The sequence below is a fragment of the Rattus norvegicus genome, chromosome 9 (genome assembly GCF_036323735.1).
Source record: "Rattus norvegicus strain BN/NHsdMcwi chromosome 9, GRCr8, whole genome shotgun sequence".
In the NCBI taxonomy this organism is placed as follows: Eukaryota; Metazoa; Chordata; class Mammalia; order Rodentia; family Muridae; genus Rattus; species Rattus norvegicus.
Genome location: NC_086027.1, coordinates 57,715,889 through 57,742,729, shown reverse-complemented (window position 1 = coordinate 57,742,729; position 26,841 = coordinate 57,715,889). Strand labels below are relative to the sequence as shown.

Here is a 26,841-nt window from a genome sequence, read left to right as displayed (position 1 = left end):
TTGGCACTCACTGTACACTTGGGATTTGAATGATTGGAAGACTGATTCTATGATGGAAACAGCAAATTGCCGTCTAGCAAACTCTACACTAATGACGGTCTCAGGTAAGAATCCCCAGTGGATTCCACAGTCAAAGTATTTTCTTTCCTGCCAAATACTTACTAGAGTGGAGAGCCTCCAGAGTGATCAGATTTACTGCTGCCAACAATGTGGCAAATGATAGTCTGCACACCTCTTAACAGGACAAGAAGGGCCTAACATGAGGAATGCCTAATGAGGACCTCACCAGACAACAACTGGTCAGTGTGCTTCAAAGATGTCTCTACCATAGAAGAGGGACAGCAGCTGAGGAACTGTCTCAGAGTAAAGGACACCAGGGCACTTGTCTGTACTGGCCAGCACCCCGACTATCAATGACGATCTCACGGCTTATTATTCTGTGGTTATGGATGGTCCACATTTGAGGAGCTCAGTGAAGGAAAAATGTTGAACTCTATTTGCAGCTTTCTATAAGTAGGAAATCACTTCAAAACCAAAAGTTAAAAATAAATTTTAGAGCAGGAAGAGAGAAGAGGAATTCTGACGTCACCACACTAATTGTGTTTAGGAAGACCTTACTCTTTCTTCTACCTGATGCTTCTACTTCCTTGCTGACTTCCCTGGCAAAACTTAAGCTATGGGATGGGTGACATGTTCGCCTCTGGGGTTAGCTGGACTCACAGCTCACAGGGTTACAATTTAGAAGGAGAGAGAGCAAGGGCCTGAATTCAACCCTGTGATTGCCAAAAGTAGCCTCTACCAGCATTCTGATTCAGATTATGCATCTTATTTCAAATGTAGACTTCAGGTATTCCCAGGTTGAAATAAACAGTATTATTACTTCAAAAATCATGTTTTTCTTGAAATATTTTAATTTGAAATATAATTACACCATTTCTCCCTTCCCTTTCTTCTCTCTCCCATGTGTGACTAACCCCTTCCCCAACCTCCTCTTCTTTAACCATTTGTGCTATATAAATGAATACAGCAACCTACTGGGTTCCTTCAGTACATATACATTTCTTTTTTTTTTTTTTCCCGGAGCTGGGGACCAAACCCAGGGCCTTGCACTTGCTAGGCAAGCGCTCTACCACTGAGCTAAATCCCCAACCCCCTATATACATTTCATATATCATACACACACACACACACACACACACACACACACACACACACACATACACACACCAGTACCAAATAACCAATGGAGGTTCATCCCTGATAATGAGTCAAGAGGTACATCCTTGATAACCAGTCAGGAGATTTGTCCCTGGTAACCAGTGGTTCAACCCTGATAACCAGTCAGGAGGTTCACCGCAGAAAAGACTGAGCAATTATTAATTGCCTGTAGTTTTCATCTAGGTATGGGGCTCCAAGAGATTTCCACCATCTACTTGGAATGTCGGCTGTTGCTGGAATTGCCCAGGTCTTATTAGGCAGCCATGTTGTTGAAGGTTTATGGATATAGTATTTTTAGAGAATCCATTAGCTGGATATGCTGCTGCTGGAGTAAAATTCCACACACCCAGGAGAAGGACAAAGCCAAGGCTTCCCTGGACACCTCAGTGAGATCCTAAAAATTTAAACAAATAAAACAGCTGGTGGTATATCTCTGTGGTAAGTTTGCCTAGCACAGATGAAGCCCTCTATTTAATGCCCATTATCTCATCAAAAAAAGTAAAAGAATGTGGAACTTTCTTTGAAGAACAAGAAATTTTGATTAACTTAAGAACTCTTGGCAGGCTAGTGACATGGTTCCCTGTGGAAAGACACTTGCCACCAAATCTGAAGACTTGCATTTGATCCCAGGATCCTCCCGGTGGATGGAGAGAACTGACTCCACAGTGTTGCCCCCTGACCTCTGTACAAACACCTCAGCACAGCCCTATCCACACTCATAAGTAAGCAGCAATAACTTTTCTTAAAAGGCTCTTGGTTTGGGGTCACCATATTTTCCAGATGGATAAAGAGATAGAAACTGAGCACACTTAGAGCTGTAACTGAAGCCATCAAAAGGAAATTTTGAAGTCCTCGACGGAGTGGAGCAAGGACTCATCGGTTGAGAGCAAGTGTTGCTGTTGCAGAAGACTTCACTTCCAATCCCAGCACACGACCTTCTCTAACTCCAGTTCCGGGAGACCGACGCCCTCTTCCGGCTTCCCCAGGGACTGCAATATATGGTATACATACATACACACAAGGAAGCAGAACACTGATACACTTAAAATAAAAATAAAGAAATTTTTGAAAAAGCAAAGCAAAAATTGAAGGATTCCAGTTATTTACTCAACAACTTCTTAAGAAACATTTGACTTTTCAAAAAATTTGCATATGGATAATTGCTGTCAGCGCAAAACAAGCAACTGAAACAAGATAAGATGGGTACATCTTAGCAATAAAAATGCAAACAAATTGAAGTGCAAAATGGCCCAGCCACACTAATAAAGGACTCCATCACCACTTGGAGTTGCGTTTCCAACTGAAACCGTTTTGTGATTTGAAAGAACATTTTTACTGGAAGCAGCAGGGCACTGCACCGTTATCTCCGCAACATCTACCACTGAAGGTTGTAGTATTTCTTCCCCCCCACAAGGCTCTCCCACATATTCATCAGGTCAGGTGTATTCACAAGGGGCTGTGAACTGTAAAACTTAGAACAAGTTGCAAATTGTCTTGGTGGCATGGGATTCAAGCCCTTGAGAAGTGCATGGTGCCCTGGGGAGCCTTCCAAATGCACACTGAGTATTGTTCCATTTCCATAGCCTGGTAAGTTTCAGTGTGACATTTTTACACTTTTGATTTTTGTCTGTGGCTTGGCTTCAATTCTAGGGGAATCTTAAAACTTTAGATCAGGAGAAGGAAACTGCATGCTGTCCTTTTAAATGAGATCTGACATTTTGAGGAGCGAATGGCCTTGGCACAGAGGCAGCCTCTCTTCATGTTCCTATAAAGGGTCTCCGGTGTCACACTGTAGACTGCAGTGTCTGCAGCGTTTGAGCTTTCTGTGTCCCCCGAAAACCCTATCGTTTCCTGGTGCACTTCAAACAGAGTGAGGAAGGTAGCCCCTTGGTGGAGAGCATTTCAGGCCTATCCTCCACAGAGGATGTAACAGCTGCCACATTAAACAGGAAACCCATGGGTCAAAATCCAAGCTGAGAGGGAAAGGTAACAAGCTGACCTGTGGCAGGGATAATTTATGATTAAGTTAATGAATTTCTAATTAGGCTTATAAAGCCCTGAAGTCTTTCCCGCAATGGCGCATCACGAAGCCTTTATTCAGGGAAGGCTAAAATTCTTTAGATCTGGGTCATGAAGCACATTGCCACGTGGATCTACGTTGATATTGCCTCTCTGCTGGTGAAGCACTCCGAAAGGCAGAAAGACGTGCAAAGCACTGAAAAGAAACAAACAAAACAAAACAACAATCTGCTTAGACCTAATGCGATCCTTGTTGAGGATCCCCTAGGCAATTATTGTTCAATTTCTTCTGATTTGTAAAAAACAGATTATTATCAGTTTAAATAATATCAGATAAATCCCCCCCAAAAAAATCATTTCTATCATCCTATCTAAGAATCTTTTAAGAGTGGGTCTGATTCATAATTAAGAACATCTCAGAATTAAAAATAGAATGTTATTAAAAGTAAGGGCCTCTATTTAATTAAGAGTGCCCACTCGCCAGCACTGATCAGTGCCACCCTTAAAGCAAGAGCAAGGGGTGGGGGAATATTAGCAAGTGGCCTCTGTGACTGGGAGTGAATCTTCATTAATTCCGAGGTGTACAGATCAGGCTGCACCTGCACAGGAGGAATGGAGTATTAATGGAGGTAGTTGGAGCAATCTATTCTGAAGTACTCTAGCTCGGAAACGCATCTCCAGAGAGAGAGAGATGGAAAGCCCTGTGCTTGTGTGAAGAAATAAGACAGGAGTCAAAGATAAGTGCACACTCTGACTCCCGTTCACATGTTTAGACTTAATTAGCTTATTAAGATACAATAATATTCAAAAGGCAAAAGCTTAGAAAATTCTTTGGGGTCTGGCATTCGGGCTAGTATCCCTGCACACAGCTCTTCCTTGACTCAGTGGACTGACACGCTGTGGTCTGTATAATTATGCAAACAGCTTATGCCTGACCCCAAGCCAGCCTGAGAGCATTGACACCTGCTCTCCCTGGCTTCTTTCACTTCCCAATAGACCTACATCCAGCTCCTTTCCATTGCTCTCACATTAGGAACAGCTTCTGGGGTTATACGTTCACCGCCATCTCCTGACTGCACGTTCAGTTTGGACATGACCCTACCACATAACTAAAAGAATGATTTTATTCTTTGCTCTCTTTCCTGTCCAAGGGTCATTCAATCTTGAAACAAAAAACTAACCTTGAACAAAAGGATACTTTGATAATGATCCCTAATAATGTGGATCTCTCGGGGAGCATAATTTCAGAAAGATTTATCTTCAATGGATTGCTTCATTTTATTCTTTGAAATGCCCTTAGGGGGAAAGAACTACTTATATCCCCACTTTACAGATCAATAAGCCGAGGCCCAGAGTTTTCCAGGACAATCTAAAGTCTGATGGGGCCTGATATTTAAAACAGTGTCTCTCTGACATAAAAGACCTATTTATAACTCCTTCATTCAGACTTGAAGACTCACCATACCTATCTCTTTCTCTAAATTTTCAATGTACTTTAGATATTGACTTAAAAATAGCAAGTTATTACTGCAGACTCTGACACCTACAAATGCACGGTACCCAGCATCTCTGTGTCCTTGCTTATAGCAAAAGGAATGACCAAATGGTTCTCATTTGCATGATGCAGTCATCAGCCAGTGTCATTAAACTGTCCCTCTTAAAGTAACGCCTCCCACTCTTCCCAACTGCTACTAAACATCAGGCAGAGAGACTGCAGCTTAATACACTGGCTCTCTGGAAGAAAACCTCCTACGAAAACTCATTAAAGAAATCAAAGAAAAGACATGTTGTAATTTTAGGACCATGATGAGTCTATTTTAAATCAGGTGGGCCTGTACTCATGTAATTTGCCAAAATGCCTCAAAAAAAATCAAAGAAAAATAAAAATGCAATGAGGGTTTAGAATAATGTAAAGTGGTGTGATAGGCATATTATTTGAATTGCTACTGATAAATTAAAATTGTTGTTAATCATTAATCACCCAAATTGCATTCACACTGCTGAGGTATCTTCCCACACTGTTTTGGGAGACAGTACATTTGCAGGCCTTGCGCCATGTTGATTATTTTGAGTTTTAGGGTTTTTTTTTTCATAAAATGGGGAGGAGTTCTGATCAACTCCTGCCTAACTCATGAGAAAATGGACTTTCCTGTCCAGTCCTAGATAACATTTTAAGGCCCAGCTCAATTCCTTGGTGATTTCCTGGGATGGGTGTTAGCTTCAGTTCATGCTAAAGGAACTCAGATCCTGAGAGATTAAATCCCAGAGGATTTCAACCCTGCTCTCTCTCTTGTGTCACCTCTTGACCCTGACAAAGTCCTCTCCTCATCTCTATCTACACAGGTACTTTGTGGCCTACTATGGGGTAGCATCCTAAATGTGAATTCTCCTAAATATAAACGGATTTAACACATTTAACTGGTGGACAGTGCAGCTTAGCAACCCAGACTGAGCTCCTCTGGCAGGATAGACAGGAGCTCCGGGTCACTGTACCACACCAGTGTCAGAAGCCAACCCTAGAAGAAACCAAACTTCAAAGTAGGACCTCTCTCTCTCTCTCTCTCTTTCTCTCTCTCTCTCTCTCCCTCTCTCTCTTCTCTCTCTCTCTCTCTCTCTCTGTGTGTGTGTGTGTGTGTGTGTGTGTGTGTGTGTGTGTTTGCAGCATCAAAAATCAGACACAAGGTTCATATATTTAGGCAAACACTCTACCACTGAGCCATATACCAGACCTCAAAATATGATTTCTACAAAAAATATATCCCATTTTTATTTAAGTAGAGCTCCAAATCTTAGTCAGCCCATCATAAATCAGGGGACTATTTATGTTTGCCTAAAACATTCTTGTAGGTCTCCCAGGACTCAATGATATATCATTGTCACTAGAAAGCCTTTTCTGGATTCCTCTGACTGGACTGGCACTGAGTGCCTCTTATGTTTGTTACCATAGTCCAGTCACTCGCTCCACCACAGCACTTTACATTGTGTAATCATTGCTTGTTGTATTAGTCATTGTTCTGTTCCTGCACTGACCTGACATACAAGACAAGAAGGATTTAAGGAATGGTTTATTTCAGCTTAAGTTCAAGAGGACATATTCTGCCCTCATAATGAAGGTATGACCAGCAAGAGTAGAAGGCAGCTGGTCACCTTGCATGGGCTGTGAGAAAGCACAAATGAGTGAGAAAGGTCTGTAAGCAAGTGAGCACCTCCTCAAGGTTCAACAGCCTTCGAAACAGCACTGCTAGCTGGAGACCAAGTATTCAAACTTGCAAGCATTTGGAGAGCACTTTACAGTCAAATCATTCTCCAGATCCCCACCCCGACACCTGACTATAATTATTTTCGTTAATACGGATTCTAGTCTATTCAGTATTTTATCCCCGGTGTCTAACACAGTGCCTAGCACATCAGAGGAAACTACAAATAGTATATCCAGAGATCAAATAAAAGGGTGTCGACTCTGAAGCCCACAAGCACTACTTCTGTGGGTTAAGTGGTGTTCTAGCCTACAGCAAATCACTGCTCGGGTCAAACACTGAGCAGAGACCAAAAGGAACTCAGCATTCAGAATGCATTTGCATAGTTCAATTCAGGTAGAGTCCTCAAGGGTCTGAGGCAATTATTTCAGAGCAGGGCATGAGCTTTCTCATATTTCAAATCAATTAAGACTTTGTCAATAACACGGCAGTTCAGTTCTAATATTGAAAACACAATTATTTCCTCATTATTGAAATAGAGGGAAAGGATGCTACTTACTTAACAGTAGCACAACTAAAATGCTTTCGAGGATAGTCCACTGACTGTTCACCATTCTGAGACTAGACAAGTGCAAGGCTTTCTCTTCTTTTAAAGAAGTCCTCGTGCATTGCAAGGTTGCCAGGGCAAAAACAAAGGAAATGAAGAAGTCTCTTTTTTTTACCTTGAGAAATGCCAACACAATGACGCCTTAGTTAATAAAGGCACCTAAGAACACCAAAGGGTGACACAGTAGAACAAGTTACACTGACACTGAAAACAAAAAGGAGAAGAGGTCACAGGAAAAGGTGACAATGGACATCAAGTTCAAAGGCTTTGATCTTTGAAGCTCTGCTCCTCTTTCCTTACCCGTGTTCCCCTTGGGTATACAGAATGATAATCCAATTATTGACTCTATGCAAATGTCTCTTGTGACAGACAGGCTAATGTCACTTCAAAGACACGCACGTTCCTGGAGCACAAGCTAGAACAGGTTTTCTCAAATGGTCAAATGGATTATGCACATGGGCAGAACTCTGGGTGGGACCAATGTAATTACAGAGATCCTTATAAATGAAAGGAGTTGGAAGCAGCAATTGGGGGAATCTATGAAAATGCTTGCTGCTTTAAATCTTGAAGAAGGATCCAGAGGCCAACAAATGCAGGTAGAACCTTGAGGAGAAGAATACAAGATTGTTTCCCTGGGTTGCTGAAGGATAGCCCTAATGACAACCTGATTTGACCCCAGTGAGACCCACTTCTGTTTCATGAAGTCTGAATAGTGAGAGAAGATAATGTTCTCATTTGAAGCCATTACGTTTGCGGTCATTTTTTATAGAAGCTGTAGGCCACTAATACGATTGCCAAATCTAAGCCCTAAACTCAGGCTGTTTGCACTTCCCCTTGCAGATTCCTCTTGACTCAGACATGCAGAACTAAACCCATCATCCTATCCTACATACAGATCTATGCCATTTAGTCTTGCTTTTCAATTTGATCAACTTAAAATGAAAAGTAGAGTAGACTTCTGAATCTGTCTTCAAAAATGTTTCCAGAGAGAAATAAAGGGGAGGGTACACCCTGAATTTGGGCAGTACTTTCCCATAAGTCAGGAACTTGAATGGGATGCAAAAGGAAGGAAGAGAAGTCCAGAAAAATATTCTTTTTTTCTCACTGATACTATTCTTTAATATAATAATACTTATTATTAAGAAAATATGGGGGAAATGTCAATGCCATTAGTAATTGAAATGTAAACTAAGCATGTAAGACACTACATTCACCTAAAAAAATAATTTTGTAACAATTTGCCAAGGTGCAAAGCAACACCCGGTCTCCTGAACTGCCAGTTTAATGGCCCCATACATGGTAACAAGAGTGGTAAAAATATCCCCACTTCTGGAAATCTACCCCTAGGAAATAATGTAAATAAAGCAATCGAAAAGCTGCCTGAGGAAAGATGCCAAGTTAGACCCAATAATAAGGTATTACTTGAAGTAATATATAACCATGAAAGTAATGTAAAATTTAATATAAACTGAGAACAAGGCAGACAGAAAATGCTTTACTGTTTTGAGGGCAAAGGCAATGCACAAACATGAATATAAGTGATTGTTCCTCTCTGGTTACTAGACTTCTGAAATGTTGTAGAATACAGGTCCAGGTAGCCAGATGTCAGGCTCAAAATTAGTGGTGCAAGAGCAGAGGCTAGCCAGTCCATCTCTGGACATTTCCATTAGGAAGTGTTCACATGCTGGCCTGCACTCTGAATGGGCTGAAGTGATGGAAATTGAGAGCAACAGGACATGGTCTCTTGACTGTCTCACCTTTGAAAGCCATGAGTGCAATGGCTTGTGTCTGCAACTCTGCCTCTCTCAGTAGCAGCACCTAGCTTGAATTAAAGACACGCACTGACCTTAATCGAATCCACTCTGGGTCTGTCGCTCAGCTGCGTCACTCAAGTTCCTTTGCATAGCAAACATCGTAAAGTCAAGCCATGATCTGTGCTCTCTGAGCTACAGATTGAGGAGAAGGAACCTGGAGTGCTCTCTGTAATTCTTGGGGACCTGGTGTTTCTTCTTGGAACTTGAGCACTAAATTGGCCCATAAACAGTTTCAAATTCCAGGCAGTTTGGCTTTAGCTTCTTTTCCAAAATTGGCTGTGAAGAGATAAACTAACAGCAGAAGGTAGAGCTATACCCTGGCCCAGCTCCTGCTTTCCCTGCTTCCAGTCAGGTGTGATGTAAGCACTCTGCTCTGCCACACTCTCCTCACCATGTTGCAATAAAACCTCTGGGTCTGTGAGCCAAAATAAACACGTCCTCCCTCGAGCTGATGTTCTTGGGTATTGGATGACCATCACGAATACCGTAACACAGACACTCATCTCAGTCTACCTGTGGTGCATGGCAGCCATGTTTCCTGCCAGGGTGATAATGGACTAAGTCCCTGAACTGTAAGCCAACTCCAGTTAAGTGTTTTCTTTTATCAGAGTTGCAGTGGTCATGGTGTCTCTTCACAGTAATAAGACCCTAAGATACTCCCTGCATAGTTGTCTACCCTGCCTTTCTGGGTTGAGTCCAAATGTTCATAATTCTTCAATGTTCTTCTCCCTTCTTGCCAGTTTCAATGCTTCTCAACCCGCCACAGTGAGATCCACCGTGATGAAATCCTACCCACACATACTGTTATTGCCCCTTGTCATGATCCCAAAAATAATTCCAATTTTTAAAGAGTTAAATTCTAACAAAAATTCAAGATAACTTACATGGGCATATGAATAATCAAAGAGAGGTGATATGGGAAGGGAACCCTTTGTATCCTTGACTGAATCATTAGGCAAAAAGGATGGGGTTTTCCAGTAATAGTGAGTCTTCATTGGATAAGCTGATCCAAGGAGTTTTCAGACCTGAAAAGATGTGGTTTCCATAGTTACAGAAAGTGAGAAATATTGGTAGAGAAATGAAGCGAAAATGATCTTTCCAGAAATATTCTAAAACCTCCGTTCCTTACCATGCCTCAAGCTCTCTCATGTCACTCAGCCATGATTGCTAGCAACCCTATTCCCAGGATGTGGGTATGGTACCCACGAGGGTGTGCCTTCAGTCTGTAACAGGAAGAATCAGGATACAAGGGCCCAGTGATTCCCTGAGACAAAAGTTCTTGTCAGGTAAGAGTTGGTGCACGGAAGGTCCAGCTGACCCAGTTAAGGCAGCATTTCATCCTGTATAAGTTGTGGAGAGAATAAGATATGTCAGACAAATCTCAGCTCGATAGAGAATCTCTCTAAAAGGCCAAACTCTTAGAAAGCAATAAGGAAGAGTGCTTCACTTTTTACTGACAGCTTGTCACTCTCCACAAGAAGCGTCTTTGCCTGGGCAGTCTCAGGACACCAGATACTGCCTCTGTCCTGATGTGCCCTGCAACCCGTTTCTCTCCGTGTTGGGTTTTAGAAAACTCTGTGTGTGGAGACACCTGTTCTGTTGTGATCTTGATAATTTCCTGTGCTCTTTCCCAAAGCTGAGTATCTCCTAAGTATCAATTGTCCCTAGGGGTCATCAAAATGAACATCCCACTATCTCTGGCAACTGTCTGGTTTTTCATTGCTAGGACAAAAAAACTACTGAGAAAACAATGTAAATGGATAAATTGTTTACTTTGTTATGGTTTCAAAGCTTTCAGGGAGGGTTCATTCTATGTAACCTGAAAGCAGACAAAGAGAACACTGAGCTCTTGGAATTGCTCCCACTGCCAGTCTCTTCTACCGGGCCAGATGGCATCATCTATACTCAGAGTTTGGCTACCCCTTAGTTAAGCTCAGTACTATCTGGAAATGCTTTCATAGGCTCACCCAGGGGTGTGCTTTCCTAATCCCTAGGCACTTTTCAACCCAATGAAACTGACAATCATGATTCACCAGTACAGTCGCTGGTGGTACGCTTCAGTTACTGGGTCCCAAGAGTTACCTCGGCATCTGTGGATTCTGTAAACAATGCTAGGCTAACCAGGGGAATAGGCTGGTTGTGGCTAGCCCACCAGATATATTCTAACTTAGACTCATTTTTATTTTGCCATACTAGCCAGTGTCTGTGTGTGTTTGCTGAAGCCAAGCAGTGCTTTTTGATCGTTGATTTTAATATTAGTCTCAGCCCCGCTTCATAAATTTAACCACTGAAAATGCATACAAATAAGTGTTTTAATGGCGAGATCCCTTTCTCCTCTCCTTTCTCCCTTTCCTTCATGCTCTCTTATTGATCTTAATCAACCCATACTTGCCCCTTTCTAGCTCCAAAGACAGTTTAAATGAGCACATGCATCAGAAAGCCATCAGTACCGGTATTTGAAACATCAGCGTTCATATCACGATAAGTGACTATCCAAGAAGTGGTCTGAACAGGCCCATCGTGTGCCGCTCTCCCTTGTTCTCTCAGGAAAACTTCATCAGTAAACCACACGTCCAGTAGCTAGGGCTGCTGGGGCTCTGTAAGCAATATCGAGTCCCATTTCAAGGGGTGGATCCACCCTAATCAGTGGAATTGTAGGAAAATCTCTGTCTTTGTTGGAAAATTAAACTAAAGAAGATATTTCATTAAGTGATTCCCATTCAGAAGAGGTACTTTCTTGAGAGTGGACTTCTGACTGACTAATCTCAATCTCAATTCTGTTGTCAAGGTTAAAGCCTTGGAGGAAATCAGGACAATAGAAACTATCATTTCAAAAACATAATGTACACTGGTAGATAAAATGTCAAACTGAGCCAGAGAGTTTGCAGAGCGGGGGAGGGGGAGTATGCAAGGTCAAAAGAGCCAGCTTCTAGATATTGATTTATTTAGCAGTTTGCTTATACCCACCTGTGTTTTCACTTGCCACCTGGAACAGAATAACTTGGAGAAAATAGCTGAAACAATGTGTCATTGTCCTCAACAACCTGGTGACTGCACTGAGGCTTCCATGAACTCTGGCTAGCTTACTCTCCCTGTCTGGTGGTTTTAGAGTACAGAATGAGAGTACAAACTCAACCCAGCATTGACGTCCTTCAGGAGATGTCCTGGCTTTGATCCATGGGCAACATCTCCTCTCTTCCGCTTGCATTAGCATCGGAACGCTTATTGCAAAAAGATTCCCTCAACAAAATGGAAGACATGTGGCAATCAGGCTGAAGCAGGTAGTGCAGAGAAATCTCCCAGGAGTCACATGGCAGTCTTCCGTGGGATGAGATCCACAGTACACAGTCACAGCCAAAATGCCCAAGAAACTGCTTAGAAAAGCGGTCCCCTCAGCCGCGTGCCCCGGAAGCGCTGATTTCTCAAGATTGACTTCTGTAAATGGGTCAGAGAGGATATAAAATGCCGTGCTTTAACTCAGTCATAAAATATCCATTTAAATTCTGAACCGCTCCTTGGAGGATCGTTCTAGTTTTCAGTGACTTTTTAGTTTTAAACTGGAAACCGTCATTGTTTAATTACATTGCTTCTGCTTATGCCCCTAGATGCCGCGTGGCACATACATTGTTACTTTTTAAAGACATTCACAATTCAGTTTATTCTATGAATTTAGGGAAATATTCACAAGACTGTTTCTGACAACTGCTTTAAGTTTAAAACTTATTCAGGTCTATTGGTACCAGTTTATAATCCCAGCTACCTGTGAGTCCAAGACGGGAGGATCAAGAAAAGAGACCCTGGATGTTTGGTAGAGGAATTCACCGCCAACATGAGCAATTTTGTGAAATGTCTCATAGCAAGTAAGGGCTAAGCTGGTGCATTGTGGTAGAGCAAGCAGGTATCTAGGATGTCTGAGGTCCTCAGTTTAATTCCCAGGAGCACACACACACACACACACACACACACACACACACACACACGATGAAAAAATACTCATTCTAACCATCATGTATTCTGAACAGAATTGATATATAAAGGAGAGCTGCTCTTGTGTCCTATTCAACTTTATATCACCAGTAACTAATTTCCTTACCCAGAATCCCACCTGCCATGAGAAAACTATCCTCTATACAAAACAAAGGATAGCCTATGTCCATCAGGAGGAATTGACTCTGTAGCCCAGAGGACTATCATCAGAAAGGGTAAACATGCTCCCACATACATGCAATCCATAAATAAAACATTTCACAGTGAGGCCAATTTCTTTCAGGATAGCCATTCTCCCAGAAAACAATAGGTGCTTGCAAGAGCTCAGGTACAGGAGTGTTTTTGATAGGCCTCAGTAATGTTTTCCAAACCTATCTCCAAAGAGCAATAGTCCCCCTGCGATATTATAGATGTTTTTTAAAATTTCATTTCAATAAACATAAAAGCTTAGAAAATTCTCACTTTATTATAGAACTTTGCTATGGTAATGTGAGTTGGAACTTCCCGTCGGTGAACTGTAACATACATATTCTCCAGACTGATTTGACCAAAGAACTTATTCATAGTGTCTGCGTGCATCTCATGGGGTCTCTCGTGCCTCAAGGAACACGGATCGGAAAGGACTGCATTTGTTTACGATGACAAAGCCCACGGAGCAGTAGTTACAAACGATGGCCCAGAGACCATCATTCTAAGCAATCCTGTTATCTGTGCTTTTGCCATCGAATGCCCAGCAATGATATCCAATGCTTTCTACGCCAACTCTCAGACTTCTAGAAGTCATCAGAAGTGGCAGGTCCAAGCCAAGCGACAAACAATCGTACCCGCCAACATCATTCGGGAGCATTCTCAAGATCCCTTCCTGGCCCGCTTCTCGGATTTTATGCAATTGTATATTCTCGGTGCCAGGACTATCTGGCTGTACATTTAATTTCCAGTTTTGTTTCAGAGCCCTGTCATTTCATCAATCAGAGCAATTCCATCTGCTAAAATGCTGACAAATCCAGCCACTTTGTCACTTCCAATCAATTCACTAATGTTTCCACGCTCTGTTTCAATTAGCAGCCTATTCTTTGCACTGTTTGATGACTTATACTACCTACTGTCTGCAGATTAAAAAAATCAAATTACACATTGCTTTGTCCTTGACATTAAAAAAAATCCTTTCCTCTTTACCAAATTATTTCTATTTAGCACGTTTACCCCTCTTAAGTTAAATTACACTCCACCACACTGAGAAGTAAAAGATTCAATTGTTACACAAAGAATGGAGCCGTGCAGCCCTTGACATTCACTTGGTCCTGGTGCTCTTACTCAGAAGTCAATCTTCTCTCATCTAGGGCTGCTATTGTTGTGAGTTTTTTTCAGCACCTTTCGCTAAACACCTACCTGAAGCGTTATTTATTTAACCGTGATCCCTCACTCATTTCATTTAATTCGCCAACTACAATACCTATGTTTTCCAGTGTCTGTGGCTCTTGACTCTGAGATGGAAGGAATGAGTTAGACATAACCATTCTTGGTGCTGGTTACATTATCACTCAACACCACCCCCACCCCCAAGGAGGAAGCCATTTGAATGGTGTTTTCAAGCACATCCACCGCCTCTTGCTTTCTCGTCCTCTGAAAAGCCATCTATGTTTACCTATTTTAACTATGTAAAGTTGTATAGTTTTTTTTCTTACAAAATGCAGAAATAGCATAGAATTCTGACTGTCCTTTCCCATGCTCTGTGTCACAACTGACAGCGTGACACTTTCACAGCCTAAAGCAATACAGCAGCGGTACTGTGGGTCATATTTTTAACTTTAATAACAATCTGGAATTGCCTGCAGCCTGCCTTATTTCTGGTCTTGCTGATTTCTCGGGAACCTGTGATAACACAGCTCCCAGTTGCCTGTCTAATCTGCCTTCTGCCTTCTTTTGTATTTTCTTTTGATGTAGTTTTTTCACGGTTATCGGGTCTTGCAGCAAAGTAATCTGAACCTAGAGTTCCACCGTCTTCGGGGCATTCCGAGGACCAGAATTAGCTTCCGATCTGCGCTCTCACAAGTGTCTACCTTTCCCTGTGGCCGGCCTTGAAATCTTCGTCAGCTTTAATCTTTTTTAGACATTTAAGGAAAAAAAAAAAAAAAAAACAACAAAACATGGCTTGCCAGTGGAAGTTCCTCTTTCCTTCAGTATAACAAGACCCCATTTGGATTGTGCTTAGAAGAGGAGGTCGTCATCCATTGCTTAGAGATTTGTTAAGTGTTTACAGTGAGTACACATGTGCCTAGTTGTTCAGAGAATGTTTAGTGGGCACCAACTTTACCCATTACTTTTCTCTAGCTGGACCTGAAAAAGTCAGCTTAAGAAAGAAAGGGCTTATTTTGGCTCATAATTTGAGGGTGCAGCTAACCAGAGAAGACACGACAGCAAAAGCAGCCGTTGGAACCAGGAAGATTAAGCAGCAGCATGTCCACGGTCAGAAAGTAGACTGATAAATATTGCTACCCTGTTCCCTCTTTTACTTTTTCTCTCTTTGTGTTCAATCCAGGGCAACAACCCATGGGGTGGTGCTCCCCACATTTAGGGTGTGTCTTCCCTCTTCAGTTAAGCATCTCTGAAAAGGCATTCCCTTACAGACACACTTAAGAAATTTTTCTCCAAGGGGACCCAAATACAGTCAAGTTACTGAGGTACCAACTATGTGGCAAGTGCTATCTCTCTCTCAACCTGTACAGTTGAGCACAGAGTTCACAACTTTATAGTGTTTCTTTATTCATATTTTCTGACTGCTAGAAAGCATGTCTCCTTGTGGAGAATTTTATAGACTCCTCTGTACTGGCTGGTTTTGTGTGTCAACTTGTCACCCACTGGAGTTATCACAGAAAAGGAGACACAGTTGTGGAAATGCCTTCATGAGACCCAGCTGTAAGGCATTTTCTCAACTAATGGTCAAGGTGGGAGGGCCCAGCCCATTGTGGGTGGGGCCATCCCTGGGCTGGTGGTTCTTGGGTTCTATAAGAAAGCAAACTGAGTGAGCCAGGGGAAGCAAGCCAGTAAGTAACATCCCTCCAGGCCCTCTGCATCAGCTCCTGCTTCCTGACCTGCTTGAGTTCCAGTCCTGACTTCCTTTGGTGTTGAACAGCAATGTGGAAGTGTAAGCTGAATAAACCCTTTCCTCCCCAACTTGCTTCTTGGTCATGATGTTTGTGCAGAAATAGAAACCCTGACTAAGACATCCTCCCATTGTAGTTCTTTATCTAAAATGTTCTAGAATAAATATAACATTCCTCTTACACCAGAGAACCTTGGGCGTCCCACACATTCTCCAGACTTCTCCATTTAAGACATCTGCAAACTCTTCCCCAGATGTAAAGATCTTCCCCACTTAGTCTCCAAACCATTACAGCAGCTTGAACACATCACAGAGTTATTTCAGCCTGTTAAGATCCAACCTACAAACAGAGATGCTCAGAGTACACACCTTTTCCTTACCCCTTATACCTGAGTTACCTATCTTGTATCCCAAGATGAAGAGAAAGCATCACGATTTGGGGGATATAGTTCTGTGATACTAAGTTACATCCCAGTCGTGTGGAAGATAATGAGGTGCTTTGAGAGGAATTAGTCACAGAATGTGTGTTGAGCGCTTTGGTAGTAAACAGAAAACCAGACCTGAGGTCTACACTCATTTCACATACCATGGAGTGAGTTAGCCAAAATATCACTGCAGAGATTTCCTTGATGCCCTTGCATTGTTTCAAGGTGACAACAGGAGCACCCAGCTCTCCCAAACAAGACAACTTTCAAAGTAGAAAGGCACGAAACTGAGCAGAAGAGGAGAAAGCAGTTTGTTGTACCTTATCAGAAAGGCTTCTCATAAAGCCAGATGAATCCTAAGCCCTCCTAGTTTTCAGAGTGGGGTTCCCAACAGCCACTCCTACTGCTTCCGAGGATTTAGTAAAAGTTTGAACCCCCAGACTCTATCAGAAGAAACTCTGAAGTTAACAAAACCTCCAGGTAGTTCTGATACCTGCTAAGTGCTATTCTCATCAAAGCAGAGTCTCTACATTCAGAGGGGTAGTTCTGTAGCTATTCAGAACAGGACATGCTTTGGTCTGGAGTAGAGTGGGGCTGATGATGATCAGAAAAGGAGGAACAAGTAAGTGGTAATAAAGAGTGAAAGTGGAGAAAACAAAGACAGAGCTATGGAATGGGAGCAAGAGGCCCAAGTTGCCATGGGTATGGGAAGAATCAGACCTCGAGTCTGAAATTACTGATTTTTGCAGATTAGAGGGAGCTAATACAACTAATAAACAGCTGGAGGAAATCAGTGTTCTTGTGAAAAATAGGCTTGATTATTCTACTTCAAATGTAATTTAAGAGTGTGATAAGTACCATATCATGACACATTTGCCGAAAAGCGATTCCACACTGCAAAAATCAGTAGCTAATTAGAACTTCAGTAAAACGCCAGATTTCATACAATGTGTGAGGTGGGTAAAGAAGGTTATTTATCAAAATGCAAATTACGGCTTTCACATCTCTTCTTCTAAACCGGTTTTGCCTCTGCAGAGCAGCAATTTGTTTTCCTTTTCTTTTAGTCTTGAAACAGGATCGTACTCTTACTCTGCAGCTCAAGCTAATCGTGACTCTCAGCCCGCCTACCTTTGCCACCCAAGTCCTAGAACTATCAGTGTATTGTAATGGAACTCATTCAGTTCCATCCAGCACAGGATTACTTTCCTATGCTTACTTTCCAGCCGTCTACACTACCAAGTACAACGGTAACTAAGCTCAGAGGCCTGCTGCGCCTTTGAAATGCAACCAGCAGGAATAGAGAAATGCTATCCAAGAAACACAGTGATCTTCAGACTTAGTACAAGAGAATATACACCAATAGTATATATTCACACCAGCAGTGTATATTCGCACCAGCAGTGACAGTGTGTACAAGACCCGCACAAGATCAAGCCAGACAAAATCTTAGCATGGGTGGGGAAGGGAGCAGGAAGTTCCACCCCTAGGTGAGGTGCTATTGGCAGGTGTCAGCAGCTGGGAGAGGCAGAGTCGGTTTGCTTCTTCTGCTATGTGTTCTCTGGGAGGCTACTCATGCTTCCATACATGCATTGCAGCACCAAGTAGACTTAGTGGGGAAAGAGGGGTATACAGAACACAAGAAATTTGCAAATTGAAATATAATTTTTCTGAATTAGATTAGAGTATATGTGAGGGGTACAGTCTGAAGACTTTTTGCCTCTCATCCATGCCTGAATTCAAGCCATGAAAGTCAAGACCCCAGCAGGAGCCTCCCCGGGAGAGCCTAGCCGGGCCCAGGGCTCAAATATGCAGCTGGTACTGAGGACATGGGGCACATGGAGGAATCACCTTCTCTCCTGCATTCAAAAGATGGGGTGGGTGAAAGAGCAAGCAGACTTGGTACAAAAGAAAAACTAGAAGAGGAGAATGGAGGAGAAGGGGGGAAAAAAAGAAAGAAATCAAGGACTTTGAAAGCCATTCCATTTCAGTTTTACCAAAGGGAAACTCTGCCACTAGTTAAGTAATGATTTAGTCATTACAGTGACTCTCAGAAAATAATTTATTCCCTCTTTTTGTATTATTGTTGTGTTTTACAAAGTAAATGTTCAATAGAGGCCATTTGAATGAATTAATTCTTGTTGCTTTGCTGATAATAAAACATATTTTAGCTAATGAATATTTATTCTGACGATTCTTATTCCAGTTCCTCCTCCACAGTCTATTCAATATGCCAGAGAGAGGGAAAGGCTCAGTCTTCTTCCAGACTTAATACTTCCAATCCCAAGGGCTCCTCCTTCTATCCCACATACATACTTCTCTCTGCTTGCTTTATGAGATGCCTGCTACTTCCTAGAACACATTTTATGTCCACAATGATGCTTCTCAAACGTACGCTCATTCAACTTCCTCCCTTCCCTTTGAAGCACGTCAAGAACGGAGAATTGTATTCATCTCTGCTCTGACATCACTGGACTCCAACTGTCCACAGAAATCGGAATTGTTTTGACGCTCTGACTGTTAACAGGTGTGGCTACGTGTGGCAATTCCTGTCAATAGTTTTCGCAAGAAGCATACCTGTGGGTGCTGTAAAATCCTGCATAACCTTCACAGGCTGTCAAACGGTGCTTTCTTGGCATTATATCATTTTGTGAACAACTGCAAAGTCCTGGGTGAAGTCACAGGTGGCCTTAGAGGCATTCTTTAGGAAGCCATTCCTGATTTGACAGGCTACAATACGCATGTGCTATGAGTGGGTTTGCAGTTCGTAAGATGTGGATGACAGCAGCCAATGTATTCCTCACAAAGAGAACAATTTATAGTCAAGTACGCTGTATTGATTTCCTACAGGACTTTTCATGTCAAGAGGAAATCAGGAAGCCCTCAACACAGACAGCACCAGTCCTGCTCAACATCAAGGGCCTCAACTCGAAGTTCTTGAAAGGGACAATTGAGTTGAGTTGCTACTGAACTCGTGTGGAAGGTGGCCCCAAATCTGTGGTGCAGCTGACACTTCTCTTCATTCTCCAGCAAACTGACAGGAGCTGCTGTGTTTGCTAACCCTAATCCTCCCCAGTGCAGTCCATCTTTACTCATACACATGCCTCCCACATTCAAGGCTTCGTCAGAGATGTTCAACAGCAGTAATGATTTGAGAATGATATCAAGACTCACAATTTATATCAGAGCCCAACAGGAGAAGAAACCTACTCAATCACATAAAAATGTCCAATTGGCTGAAAGGTTCTTAAGAAATCTGAGTTTGAAAGGCGACTCTGACCCCAGGCCCTTCTCTTCATTGTTTGCATCCGCTGCATCTGGATGTTGCCAAATATAATTGAGTTTATTTCTCTCAAACTCCCACGGCCTCCGTACCTCAGCCCAGATTCTGCCCACTCTCCTAGATGGTTGTGACAACAGTTGACAGGTCTCCTTGTCTTGAGCTTTTCTTCTCTGTAATTTGTTTCCCCTCCATTTTGCAATTTGTGCTATCTTCAGAAAAGTTTCGATCGTATATTTCCTTTTTTTCCAATTTCAGAGTTTTTTCCTTGTGTCCAAAAACAAATCCACACCCTCCTCACCTGGCTTTTAAGCTGTGCATATCTGGCCCCCTCCTTTCCATTCAGCATCTATAAAAGGGATGCTTGTCTAAGTACCACAAGCACAAAGGTTGCAGGAAGGAGCAAGTGTGGTAAGAAGTCCCATAGTTCTAAGTATAGAATGAAATACAATCCTTCCCAAAAGTAATGCTCCTCTAGTCACACTGTAGACATGAGTGCTGTGGCCACCAATCAGGTGGGGCACACTGTCAAGTCCACAGAGCATCATGAAGACAGAATGAAGGGGAGTTTAGTGGTCCCCTTTGTCCTGACATCACAAACACTCCACCCATTGGTCCCCAAGCACAGTAACTAGAAACCCTCTCCTGAAGCCATCCAAACCAGTCCACTACCCACAACACACGTTCCCTTTTGCTATGCTGCAACTTCCTTCATCGGATCCCCTCTCTAAACTTTGTCTCTACACCCTTATTCTCCCCTATCCAACCAGCCATGCTCACATCCTACATCTCCATGAGGTTCTCCCCGATTCCTCCAGTGGGGTTAATCTGCTTCATTTCCTCACTTTAATGATATTAAATTTTTATCCAGATATGTAACATGATTACTTATTTAGGGAACAATTTTTTCCATTTAAATTTTCAAAACCTTAAGCATTAGGATTATACATTTCTCATTTTACCTTTGGGTTTCTCCAAGTTCCTATGCTTAGTGGGTATTGGAGTATGGAAGAAAAAGTGGGAGAAGAAAAAGAGAGCTTCAGGCCACAGAGCACACTTGGTGTTTGGTTCAGATTAGAAGCTGAGAAAACTCACTTGAGATACAGAAGCTTAAAAATTAAAGCTCTATTTTCTGAGTATTCAGGGAGGCAGCCAGTTCATTCCTGAAGGGAGATTGTACAACATTTTTAAAGGATGGGAACACAAGGCAAGGGATGCAGTGGAGTGAGCTTCAGTGCTATCTAATTGTATTTTGACTTTATGGTTAAACAAGTGAGTGCCCGTTGGAGATCTGGCTCAGACACTGATTGCTCTTCCATAGGTCAGTGAGTTCAATTCCCAGAATCCCCATGTTGCAATCATCTATCATGGTATCAAATGCCCCCTTCTGATGTGTATGAGGACAGTGACATTGTACTCACATAAAATAAGATCTAAAAACAAAGCACTTGGAGAAATAAGATAAGAATTTGTTCCTAGGCCTAAGAACATGAATTTGTTTAACCCTGCTAGCAGTGTGGAGACGTTATCCTTGAGATAGCTAGACTCAGACAACTGTTTACAACAACAGAAGCTGTTGGGAAGTTCCTAGCTTCCCTTGGACCTGGAATCTTGCATTAATCATCCTCCTTGTGATTAAATGGAGTCTGAAAATGAAATGGTAGTACTTAGTATAAGTTCCTTTTGCTTGTTCCCAACACTGGAAGTCACAGGGGACTTTCAGCAGTCAGTCTTGCCTTCCACCTTGCTGAGACAGTGTCTCTGTAACAAACCAGTGAGCTTCCAGGAGCTTCCTTTTGCCTCACTACCTCACCGCAGGAGTACTTGTACTACAAATGCATGCTACCACATCTAGATTTGTACATGGACTCTGAGGTGTTGAACTCAGGTTGTCAAGTTTGCATAGCTATAGCCTTGACCCTCTGAGTCATCTCTCCCTACCACCTCCCAAAGTGCCCAGAGTTCTATGCACAGTCAATTCCAAGAAATGCTTGACAATACAAAGGACCTTAACAATGTGACAGCTAGTGTGTGCATTGCCTCTTGGCCTAGAAATTCTTCACCATCACCTTGTAAGCCAAAAGAAGACGTAATTCCTCCCCTGCAACCCGTGTGTGTGTGTGTGTGTGTGTGTGTGTGTGTGTGTGTGTGTGTGTGAATGCCTCTCTCTCTCTCTCTCTCTCTCTCTCTCATTCTCTCTCTCTGTGTTTGTGTGTATGTGTGTGTGTACGCATACGCATGTGTATGTTTTCTCTAACCAAATTTCAGGGCTATTTTCTTTCAAATAGTAACATGATGTAGAGGCTGGAGGAGACAATGTCCCATTTCTTTGCCCTTTGCAACCAAAGATTTTTCTGGCTTTCTCCATGAATCTTTTGGTCCAAATGGCCAAAAGAGACTGATGGAGAAAAAAAATTCTGAAATACTTGCTAATTAAATGATGTGGTTAAATTTCAAGTTACAAATTATTACCACCATCTGCTTTCAACGGAGGCGTTTCGGTGCTCTATGAGACAGAAGTCATGCCTGCACAATGACTAAACAGCCATTAGCTAATATTTCAGAAAAAAAAATCTATTCTCCATCCAATTAGCGTGTATTGTGAAGAATCGAAGAGTTTTACTTTGTTTTGTTTTGTTTGTAACTTACATAGACAATGCATTTGGCTGTCTTTGGTGTTCTGCTCCTCCATTCAGCACTGTTTTCATGTCATGGACAAGAAGTGACTGGAGGATCCCCACAGTGATAAAGCACCACACTGAAGTATCTAGTGATTATAATAACAAGCTAAGTGTTTCAACCTTCAAAGGGACTTAGTGCTTAGGAAGATATGATAAACATATGAAAAATAATATTAGTCCACTGTTGTCTGATTCCTAAATAATATCATGATGTTGATCAATGACTTCTAAATATTACGCATGCTCAGCACTCTATGCTAAGCTGGTGTGAACACTATTTACAGTTAGGGGTCTTGTCTAGCAGTTGGGTATATCAGCCAAAGAAAAGTTCAGCTTAACTGAGGATTAGAGTTTAACTATTAAAAAAATTTTTAAGTTAAAAAGCAAGCTTATTTCTATGAAGTCTAAGATTCTAAGGATATAAATCATGTCAAAATCCCATAACTCTGATGCTTCACTGTAGTGTTTGAACAAATATACAGGTACAATCGGTTACCAGAAAGAAAGGAGTCCTACTACAGGAGCACTGCAAATCCTCATTTTATTCAGATGATGCTGGGTGGGAAGTTCCCTTCCCCTCCCATTGTCCTCTGGCCACATTCTGCACCTGTAGACACACCCTGTCCTAACTGACCACTCCTCATTCTTAGCCTCTCCTAGAGCTATCTCAGGGTCTTCAGTCTCACTGCCCTCTTCTAGGTCCTACTGATTGGGCTTTGTTTCTATGTTACTCACCAAAACTCAGCCTTCCTCATTTCAAAGCTCTAAGTTGTAATCTTTCTTTGCTTTGGACATATTTTACGATGTAATGAATATCATGAATTTAACTTACTAATAATTTCTTATTCCTGTCGGCACCTACACCGGCAGTGTGTGAATATCGGGCGTAGGTCTGCGGGATTGAAATAAATCAAGTACACGGATCACCAGTTTTCAGCGAGTGCCCACAAGGCTTTACTGAGATCTCCTTATATACCCAAGGCAAAAGCCTTGGAAAACAACAAGGCAGGTGAAAATCCCCAACCAGGAAAACAAGAAAAGTCTATGTGGTGAAAGTTCCGGCCCAATCAGGGGCATAAACAACTCCTTAACAACAACAAGCAGCAAGGCTCAGTGGGGAGGAAGGGTGCCATGGAAAATCCCAGCCCCAAGTCAAGGGCTAAGAGCAGCTCCCAGAGCAGCTCCCAAGGGTGTAAACAATTTCTTGCTATAGCAGGCTAAGAGGCTCAGCGAGGGGGGAGGGAAACACCAAGGTAGGGCCCAACATATTCCCACTTCAAACAAGCAGTTTCTTCCTGTTCACCTCAACTAACTTTGCAACTTGGATGCCATGAACTGAACGGTGGCTTGCCCTATGCAACTAGATACCCAACACTGGCTTCGTGAGAATAATTGAAAAGATGAATAATACAGCTATGATTTCAACCCCTGTTAAAAAAGAAAAAGACACAAAGTTCTCAGGATTTTTTCAAGCAGATGGACGCTCCCCAGCAATTTTATGGATGACTCAACACATAAACAACTTTTCTTAGAGATTAATTTTTGTGAGGTTTATCTTTCTGTTTGTTTGCCTGGTGTGTGTGTGTGTGTGTGTGTGTGTGTGTGTGTGTGTGTGTGTGTGTGTGTGTATGGGTGGCTTTTCAGACCAGAGTTATGGGCAGTTGAAATCATAGGCAGTTGTGAGCCTCTCAACTAAGAACCAAACTCCATTCTGCTCTTCACTGATATGAGCCATCTTTCCACTACACCCTTTTCTAATTTTGAAAAGTTTTAGGTTTTACCTTTCAGATTTTTCTATCACTGACATTAGACATGTTATTTATAATTTTGAATACCATATAAACTAAAATTTTTTATTTCAAATTTCCCAGTTTTAAATTTCTTTGTTTGGAAATTATTAATTTTTTTTTAAATTGGCAAATGAGTCAGTGAAATGCCATTTAGAGGAAGCTGCCTCTGTGCTTGGGGCCAACAATGACTTACTGAACTGAATTGGTTAAGCTGTACCAAAGCGGTGAGTCAACGATCTTTATTTTTAATCTTTGCACAAGAACAAAAGTGTGGAACATAGTAACCAGATGGAAAGTGAAAAATATCATTGTCCTTTTAAATGGAAAAAAGGATAATTTTTTTAACAAAACCATGGAAAATATTAGAGGTAGGCAGAGTTCTTTATGATGGAAGACTGACCACAGAGTCAAGAGACTGGATTGCTTAGTCCAATATAAGAAAATTTACTACAAATTTCCATTCATGATAGACAAGTTCCCCTTCTGATTCATAACCCTTAGGACATCCACTGCTCATGAACCATGGAACTGTGCTTCACTTGAGAACATCCCTAAACCAGGGAAGCAGGGAGCCTGCCCCAGAGTCCCCTCTATCCTCAGCCTAAACAACTTCCCAGGAGCTCAGAGGGTGTCCCTCTAAATCTGGACAGATACAGCACAATCGTTCTTTTCTACAAAGACAATTTCCAAACTGAGGAGCAAAATGAGGAAATGAGAAAGCTTTTTAGAGAAAGCATAGCATGCTGTCTTAAAGAGGAAGTATGCCTGGGCTGGAAGAAAGCAGGTTTCATTGGCAGTCAAGGAAACTTTGTTGCACTCCCTTGTAGGCTCTTTCACCATGTAGAGGCATCTTCCTGGTTCTTCTGCCCAAAATACTACTGCTCCAACTCCACAGGCTCTCTTAGGCTCTCCCTGGGTCCTAACTCCTTCTCATTTGTCAGCTCTTCATTGTCATGTAGGTACCCACACACTTCGATTTTTGCACTGCTCTCCTGCTGGCTGAGCTGATTTCCAAGCACCCTCTCATTATCTCTAACTCCAGTCTTCCATCCCACCCACCCCCATCCAGAGCATGAGCAAGGCAAGGCTTCTTAAATCAGACCTCAACATCTGCATTCTTATTCTTTCCGAACATCAGAAACAAAAATCCAAAATCAAAACAAACAAACAAACAAACAAAAAACCCACACGCACACACAAACAAAAAAATGACGTTTTTTCTAATAGAAAGAAAGAAAGAAGACAGACAGACAGACAGACAGACAGGAAGAAAGAAAGAAAGAAAGAAAGAGAGAAAGAAAGAAAGAAAGAAAGAAAGAAAGAAAGAAAGAAAGAAACGGTTTATGTAGCTGATTCTTATCCTGTAGTCTTCAACCATAAATAAATCACCAGTCCAAGAAATATTATCTTAAACTTGGGGGTTTAATAAAATATAAGTAGCTACCTTGAACTTTGGATTAAATTTTATTGTGCTGGAGAAGTATGCAAATTCCAAGTAACAACTCAAGAGAAAAGAAAAATGAACAGGGCCACTGGTTTTTCAATTATTCTAAAGACCCTTATATCAAAGTCACTTTGATTTAGGGACTTCAAAGATAGAAATTTCACTCACACTCACAGAAAGGCCACCCAGGCCGCACTGTTGATAAACTACCCAGGTATTTTTAAAGAGCAGATTAACGCTGGATCTTAACTCTTCTACAGCTTGCTAGGATGATCTTTGCTCTATTTAGCCGTCAACAGTCATCCTCTTTGTCCTCAGACACCCAGTGCTTGCTTACAATGAATGCTATCATACCTCTGAAAATTCTCACATAGGAACTCTCTGTCCCTCTACTAATTCCATTTGATTCAGCATGGATAACGTACTTCAGAGAACGCCTAACACTTACTCCTGTGTTTCAAAGTCTTCACAGTTTCTTTTCTGCCTTTCCCTTCACACTTTTAAATACTAACTAATGCTCATATGCCATTAAAACTTTCCTAGCATCCTCACTGCTGTTGCTAATGCTATTATTCACCCTGAGTTTTGCTTCTTCCGGCCAGCATGTGTCCTTTAACTTCGCAGTTAACTAGGCATGTTATTGTATGCTATTCCCACACATCACCTCCCACCTTCGTAGCTTGTCTACCTTGACTTCCATCTCTAACAATCACCGAAACTGGGTTGTTGCTCCAGGGTTCTGTTCTGTTCCCATCTTCATTTGCATTTATCCCTTTAGCAAACTCATCTACATCTCTGGGTTCTGGTCCAGCTTCTACTCTTTAGTCCCCTAAACACTAGCTTCACATCTCACACTCCTGAAGGGAACTCCAGCCCCAGCCACAAACTAATGAATCCAAAATTTGATACACTATATGCCCTCTCAAGTAGGATCACTTTATAGCCACGGATTTGAAATAGGTAACAGTCAAGGCTGAGAGATGCCTTTAACCTTGCCCTGTCTTTCACTGACTCTTATCTGTCACCTTACAGAATCATTTCTCTTATAACCAGGTGATTGCTAAAGTCACACTATTACTACTTTACACATAAACTGACTTTCGAATCAAGTGTCTTCCCTCAATCCAGTCTTAATAATAGTATTATAAGTTTAAGCATGTGGAAATAATGGTTTCATCAGCTCACCCCATCTACAAGAACCTTGAGTGGCTCCCCACCACCAGTTCTACTAAGGTACCGATTCCACTGGCTTTCATAGAGTCCCCTCACACTCAGGATA

The 26,841-nt window shown here is 41.9% G+C and overlaps 1 long non-coding RNA gene across 1 annotated transcript; it reads right to left on the bottom strand.

Moving 5' to 3' along the window:
* Positions 1-1,009: 1,009 nt before the first annotated feature.
* On the bottom strand, positions 1,010-26,611 carry LOC134480574 (uncharacterized). The gene is made up of 2 exons (XR_010054973.1): positions 9,985-26,611; positions 1,010-9,880 (listed from the first exon to the last, which is right to left on the bottom strand). It is a non-coding gene; the product is annotated as an uncharacterized LOC134480574 (long non-coding RNA).
* Between the last annotated feature and the right edge of the window lie 230 nt (positions 26,612-26,841).